The sequence below is a fragment of the Stegostoma tigrinum genome, chromosome 13 (assembly GCF_030684315.1).
Source record: "Stegostoma tigrinum isolate sSteTig4 chromosome 13, sSteTig4.hap1, whole genome shotgun sequence".
Classification (NCBI taxonomy): domain Eukaryota; kingdom Metazoa; phylum Chordata; class Chondrichthyes; order Orectolobiformes; family Stegostomatidae; genus Stegostoma; species Stegostoma tigrinum.
The window spans coordinates 36,464,931-36,472,939 of record NC_081366.1 but is presented as its reverse complement, the minus strand read 5'-3'; the positions used below and the strand labels follow the sequence as shown (position 1 = coordinate 36,472,939).

At 39.4% G+C, this 8,009-nt stretch overlaps 2 non-coding genes across 2 annotated transcripts; both read left to right on the top strand.

The window, feature by feature from the left end:
• Window positions 1–6,199: 6,199 nt before the first annotated feature.
• Window positions 6,200–6,272, top strand: trnav-aac (transfer RNA valine (anticodon AAC)). The gene has a single exon. It is a non-coding gene; the product is annotated as a tRNA-Val (tRNA).
• Window positions 6,273–6,621: 349 nt separating this feature from the next.
• Window positions 6,622–6,694, top strand: trnav-cac (transfer RNA valine (anticodon CAC)). Its single transcript has one exon. It is a non-coding gene; the product is annotated as a tRNA-Val (tRNA).
• The last annotated feature ends 1,315 nt before the right edge of the window (window positions 6,695–8,009 follow it).

The window sequence follows — 8,009 nt, the reverse complement described above, 5'->3', positions numbered from 1 at the left end:
CCTCCAATGCAGATTTGTCCCTTATTTAGTAAATGACCAAAACTGCACACAGTGCCATGGGTGTAAATTCACCAATGCTATTAAGAAATTTCAACAACCCTATTCCATTCTGCCTTGCATTTCAACTGCTTTCTTAAATACTTGCTGTACTTGCACAGAATTTATAATTCATGCACAAGGACACATTATGTAATCTCTTTGTATTTAAATAATATTCTACTTTTCAATTTTTCTTGCCAAAATGGAGATCATTTTCCCACATTATACTTGATCTGCCACTTTTTTGTCCACACACTTAAAATGTTTATATCATTTTGCAGACACCTTAGTATCCAAATAAGCTGCAAATCTAAATTAACATTTATATTGTACTGAGTCTATCTTTGTACCCATGTGAATCTTGCCAATATGTTAGTTTACATGAGTTTAAAATTGACTTAGAGCCTAGAATTTGTTACCATTGTCAGCTGGAGATTAGATATACACAAATGTTAAGTCTAATTCAACCTTTTATTGTGAGTATAAACAAGATTTTGCAGACGATTGGTGATGGGTAGAATCTGTAGTTAGGTTCCCTGTGGTGTGAATTGTGACATACAAATCAACTGGGACTAACAGTGGGCAGTGGTCAGCAGGAAGGGTCATATTTAAACTTCCTGCAGAGGGGCTCCTGGTTGAATGGGTCCATGTTAGATTTGCATTAAAGTTCCCTGCAGAGTGAACACTGGAAGGATTGGGCTCTGTGACACAAACGTAACATGCAGATGAGTGATGTTACGAGTCATCTAGTAAAACAAAACTACTAATTTATCTGACCCAGCAGTGTTACTCTGTATGTTATTTATTTTCGTCAGCAAAATTAGCTAAAATATTAAATTGTAATTGTTGACTAAAATCCTCTCAAAGTAGAATACAATACAAAGAATTACCTCTATTTTGAAACTAACAACATGCATTTTTACCGTTAATCTATCATCCCAAGATTTCAATTCCTCAAATATTTTTGATTTGATCATTGCATGTAGGATTACTGGCATAGTCAATCTTATTGTCCATTCCTAATTGCCCTAAAAAGGTGACAATGGGCTATCTCTCTGATTTAATAAAATCCAATAATGTTTGAAGGGGAATCCAATATTGACCCAGCAATGATGAAGGAATGATGGCAATATACATCTAAAACAGAAGTTTAAAATTTTATTTATTACAATATAATTTTGACTCCACTGTTGAAAAAACATGCAAGTACGGATGTGAGATTGAATAAGTACATGGACAGCAGTGAATTGAGGGGAATGTAGGTTAGGTTATTTTATTTTTGGATTAGGATTATTCCACGGCACAACATCATGGGCCGAAGGGCCTGTACTGTGCTGTACTTTTCTATGTTCTATGTACAGGACTGCACCCCACAATCAAATAGTTTAACAATGACTGCCTAAGCTCACACAAAGCATGATAGCTTGTATGTTGTCAGACTTGTTGGACCAAAATGTCAGCATATTTCAACCCTTGCAGCAGAGATAAGTTATTTAACAACTATCAATTACCATTGTTAAATTTTCTGTTAAAATATATTTCTGTCAATTTACTTGTATATTCTAGTCATTGACCCATTTCACTTTAAAATTACATTTACGATAGTAAATAAAATTTTAAAGTCCAAGAGATTTTTTTTGAAATCAGCTGGAAAATTAGAGGTACTATTTACTAATTATAATTGAATCCTAAGAAAATGTAAGGATCCGCATTGCTACCTTTTTAAGGCATTTACCACACTTATGGTATAAAACCTTTAGAAATGCAACAACTTATTGGATAACAAGACTTCAGGAAATATTAGCAAAATCTGCTTTGTTGTTCTGACATCATAAGTGCGGTGAGCAATCAATTACATGTAGAGGAAACCCAAAAAAGGTTTCACTTCCTTGGCTTTTGTTGCCTTTATTGAATTTGACCGACAGTTTCATTCAGCAGGTCAGCATGGTGTCTGTTTTCTAATGACATTTGCAAAACAAAGACAGTCATGGTCAAAAATCAATTGTTCTGTCAAAACTTACCCATATACTTGTAGAAACTTTCTCAAAGAAAGAATCCAGAAACATTTGAGTGGAAGCAAACAGCTGCAATAACAAGCAAACTTTTTTTTTACAGGAAGCAGTAATTACACCAAGCATATTTCCATTATATTTTTTGGTGCACTAAGGTTTAATGAATGAGTCTAGATCTCAGCAATTAACATTATTATTCAGTCCAGAAGTTTTCCAGACACAGGATGGATGCCTTGAGATAGAATCTGAGAAGCACAACTGGAGCACAATAGAGTTGAAAGGGCCCGACCTGGTGCAAGGTTGCCTGAAATTAGACTCCTCACTCTCAACGAGGAGAGAGTGGGCCTGAGATACTCCTACAGGGATGCCTAATCTTATACGTCCTACCAACTAAGTAAGCACATCTCTTAATTCCACTGTCAGTGTCATTCATTGCACACTTCTTCTAATTTGACCTGGTTCTTTGACGTGAAACTAGATTTGTAGCCTATTGGTACAGGTGACACAATTTGCATCAAAAGTCACTGTCTGAATCAGCTGGAATTACTCATTGATTCTGTTTAGATGTACAAAAGAACATGTTGTAAATATCTTGTTTTATTAACTATAAATCATCTGTAAAGCTCAATACTGTTTCTGATTTACCTTTTGATTGTTTGCCTCAGGGATGTGTAGATGCTACAGACCATACTTGATATTTTCATGAATAGTTGAAAGAAATGTGGAAAACTTCCATTGTTTGAGACTTAGAAAAATGTCAAAAGTAACTCTGGCAGTAATTTGGTGATCAGGGATAATGTTGATAAAACCTGAGAAACCACAGGAGGAAATTCTGCAAACTCTGAACATTAACCAAGGTATATATTATGAATCACACCAGAATAAGCAGTATTAGGTACCATAATAACACAGGAAAGTGTGGCAGGCTTTCTTTTTCCTTATAGGAGAGGTAGAACAATTATAATCTCCATAAACGCCATGAATGAATCAAAAAGATCTTTAACAAGTTGGTGACATTATTCTATGATACCTACTTTCACGTGGTTAAAATGGGATAATGTGATGTGTTTCACATTTTGTGTGGGAGGTGTAACCACATAAGTATGTTAAAAGACCCTAGGGACTTACTCATACCGAGAAAGCAAAACAACTACAGTCATTGAATGATGTCCAAATACAGCTGTCACTCAAGCCTTGCCACCCACCAGAGCAATCTCATGCCATGATATATATTCTTATCCTAAGATGAGCAATGCCAAGTAACAGCAGTAACGAGATAACTTTGAAAGACATAGTTACATCAGTTCAATCTAGATGAAGAAAGTCAACTACCACTTCTTTATTCTTGAATTTGGAAGAAACCTACAATTCTCTCATCATCACATTTTATAGTTTTCAAAATTATTTCATTTTTTGCTTCCATTCATTGCTTTATCTGAGAGTCCATTCTAAATGTTGAGCACTATTACCGTGAATAAAATTTAATGGTTTTGATCTTAAACTATTAATCCTAATTTGAATATTGTCAATTTAAATTTAAAGAAATATTTTAGATTTATCATTCACTTTACCTTAACTATCTTATCTACCTCCATAACATCATAGACAACTGCAGTCTAACCTCATAACACAGCATAGCTCCATTCTACCATTACTAGCAAGTTGCAGACAAATCCTGGTTCAATGAAGATTGCATAAAGGCAAGGCAGGAGCAACACAAGGTATATCTAAGAAGGAGGTGTCAATTTGGTGACGGTACAACACAGAACTACTTGACAGAGCTAAGGATTTCCACAACCAACAGGTCAGATTGAAGTTCTGCATTCTTTCCACATTTAATCATAAATGATGGCGGCTAGTTAAACAATTATTGAGAAGAGAAGGCTCCACAGATAACCCTGCCGTCAATGCTGAGGAGATCAATACTGTTGGAAATTGGGGTCCCCCTTAAACCTGTGTTCACTTTGTATTCCAAATATAGTGTGTCATATGGAGCATAAGATCTAATTTAATTGTGTTACATTAGTAACTACCTTCTGTATGAAGAAACAAAAGATTTATCGGGTGCCATGTTACCCTATTTTGAGTACGCTGTTTTCAAAAAGGTTTTATTCTTGGGAGGAGGTAGACAAGGGGATAGTGGTCATCTGATATCATGAGTAGCTGTCCCAATGTCGAGGGCCAAGTGCTTTCAGACAACTGATTAATGCAGCATATTCAGTCTCCAGAAATAAGAGATATCAAATCATGCTCAGGGACTGAAAGCAGAACTGGAAGGAGAAGAGGAAGACCCAGGGAACAGTTACTAAACACCTCGGCTTGAGAACAAGATACTGCCTTCACAACTCAGATCCGGTGCAGACCAGCTGGCAGGGGATTTTGTCAACAACTTTAACCTCTCCTTGCCATAAACTAAAGTCAATACCGACTTCAAGAAGACCACCATCCCAGTACCAAAGAAATCACATGCAACATTCCTCAACAACTACCCTGGTGTCTCTGACCTCTATAAATCAAACTGGTTCAAGAGGTTAATCATGGCTCACATCAACTCTAGCTTGGTCTGCCTTGATTCTTTGTAGTTTGCCTACTGGTGCAATAGGTAAATGGCAGACATCGTTTCCCCAGCCCTATACTCATCTCTGGAAAATAAGAATGCCAACATTAGACTTCTACTTATCGACTACAGATCCACCTTCAACACTCTAATACCAACCAAACTGATTTCCAAACTCTTAAGACCTAGGTCTCAGCTCTGCCCCCTGCAACTGGATCCTCATCTTACTGACCCACAGACCGTAATCAGTGAAGACAGTCAACAGCACCTCCCCCACAATAATCCTCAACACTACAAGGTACCCCACTGTATAGTCAGCCCCCACTGTATTCCCTGTACACTCATGACTGTGTGGCCAAATTTCTAGCGAATGCCATATACAAGTTCACTGACAACACCACCGTTGTATGTGAGATATCGAACAATGGCAAGCCAGAATACAGTAAGGAGATAGAATGCTTGGTGTTGTGATGCAACGACAACAATCTCTCCCTCAATGTACGCAAAACTAAAGAACTGATCACCAACTTCAGGAAGAAAGGAAGACGACACAGGCCTAACAACATCAATGGGGCTGAGGTAGACAGGGTCGAGAATGTCAAGTTCCCAGGAGTGACGATAGCCAACGTATTGTCCTGGTCCTCTCAGGTAGATGTGATGGTCACGAAGGCATAATAACACCTCTTCTTCTCAGGAGACTAAGGAAATTCAGCATATCTATTAGGCCCCTCACCAACTTTTATAGATACACCACGGAAAGCATTCTATCTGGGTGCAACAACGCTTGGTACAGCAACTGCTCTGTCCATAACTATGAGCAACTAAAGCGACGTTAAACAGTCGGAAAAGACATGCCTGTGGATGTCCCAAAAATGCGAGACAGAGTACAGTGCTCTTTCAATGGGCCAACGCCGGTGTAAGGGGCAAGGTGACCGATTCTACGCTGTAAAATACACTGACTTAACTGGTAAACAACTTAAATGAACAGATACAACTGACGATTTAACATTTTTACAATGGATAGCGATTACTCCTCACCAACCTAGTATGACGTGGTGGCCGTAAAACTGTTCAGGTTTCTGAGGGTAACGTCTCTCCTGCTAACCTTAGTAGGCTTCCTTGTCCGGTATTACGCCGCTGTTCATATCAAATTCGACGCTAACATGCGGACCCGCAGACTCTGGACTCAGTGAGGGGTGAAAAAAACCTCCTTCCCAAAGAAAACTCACACACAGTGGGAAGGAAATACAACTGCGGCAGGTGGAATTTACACCTGAATAATTCTGTTGAGATACCATTTATAAAAACAAACAAATGTAATTGTTAGACAAAATGGGAATCGATAACTACACATCCCAGAAGCAAAGACTGTAGTGTCAAGTGGAAAGATTCGTGAGCCCAGGAATCGGAGACATGAAACAGGACAATGTTCTGCCGCCGTTAAGCACCACGTGCGGCGGCCGTTAGTCAAAAACGGCTTGACCCCGCCTTTCCGGTCACGGGGTCACAGTGACGCAGAGACAAACCTGGGACTACCAGCTGTCCATTGGATCGAATTGAAGTGAAGATAACAGTGCCTGTTCGTTGTGTGGTTTCCGTAGTGTAGTGGTTATCACGTTCGCCTAACACGCGAAAGGTCCCCGGTTCGAAACCGGGCGGAAACAGTTTTCCTCCTCAGCGAGCGGATGGCAGTCGGAAAAATAATTTTAATTCACTGTTTTGCAATGGTTTCAAATGAATTCAATGAGTGGGGACAGGTGAGAAAAGACAGAATGAATAATGGTCTGAAACTCTAAATGTTCGCTGAAAAGCCCACTCAGTCCTTTTTCATTTAAATTGCGAAACTGCTGTCGTTATTCGGTTTTAGATAAAACATAGAGATTTTATCTGTAAGGGCCTCAATTTAGCTCATCAATAAATCGAAACCAACGATCAATAACGTGCCAGCAATGTACAAAAGCTAAATCTAAGCAACTTAACAAAATGACTGTCAGCGAGGGTTAGTCCATCGCAGTTTCCGTAGTGTAGTGGTTATCACGTTCGCCTCACACGCGAAAGGTCCCCGGTTCGAAACCGGGCGGAAACATTTTGGCGTCAATGTTAATCAATTCTGATTATTCCCAAATATTCTGAGCATCAATATAAAAGTTTTTAAACGTTGTGCATTATCCCTCTGCAGCAGGGAGGAATTGGGCTGTCTTAAAATTACTTATTTGACAATTTGGTGGTCAAAGGACCCAGACTGGTGGTGACAAGCTCTGCCAATCCAATTGACTGCAAGAAGTCAAGTGACACCATGGATAGTTGCAGCTTTTTTTGCAATATTCCACCTCGATTATGATAGAGATGAAGCAGCGTGTCATTTTTCCTTACTGTCTATACTATCAGTGCGCCTCATAATTTTACGATCTTAATCATGTTCTCCTCTCAGTGAACTGGGCTCCAAGGAAAACAACCCCAAGCTATCTAATCTCTCTTCACAACTAAAATCTTCCACCCAAGCAACATCCTGGTAATTCACCTCTGCACCCTCTCTGGCCCAATCACAGCTCTCCCATAACATAGATAACAGAACTGCACACAATATCTATGGCCTAACTAATATTTTATACGATCTGATCGTAACTTCTCTGCTCTTAAACTCGATGCCTCAGCTAATAAAGACAAGTATCCAGTAAGCCTTCTTCACCACTTTATCTACCCTTCCACTACCTTAAGGGAGCAGTGGACATACACGTCAGGGTCACTACTTGATCCTCAGTCCCAGGTCTGACCGTTCATCTTGTATTGCCTTGCCTATGTGCATCCTCACCTCTCATTAATTCGATTGAATTCCATTGCCACTGATGAGCCCAACAACATCCTCTTGTAATCTTACACTATCCCCCTCACTATTTACCATCACTAATTCTCATATCGTCTGCAAATTTACTGATAAATCCTATTACATTCTAGTCTAATTTGTTTACATATACCACAAATTAGCAAAGACCCTGACCCCGATCCCTGTGGGACCCAAATGGACAATCTTCCAGCCATGAAAACACCCCTCAACTATCACTCTTTGCTTCCTGCCACACAGCCAATTCTAGATCCAAATAGACAAATTTTCTTGGATCCCATGGTTTCATATTTTTGCTTTCAGTCTCCCATGCAGGACCTTATTAAAAGCCTTGTTGAAATCCAAGTAAACAATGTGAAATGCATTGCCCTCATTTACACACCTGATCGCCTCTTTGAAATATGCAATCATGTTGGTCAGACATGACCTCCCCTTAGCAAAACCATGCTAACTGCTCTTCATTAATCCCCACCTCTTCAAATGCAACCGGTGATGAGTGGTGTCCCGCCGGGTTCAGTGTTGGGGCCGCAGCTGTTCACCTTATGTATTAATGATCTGG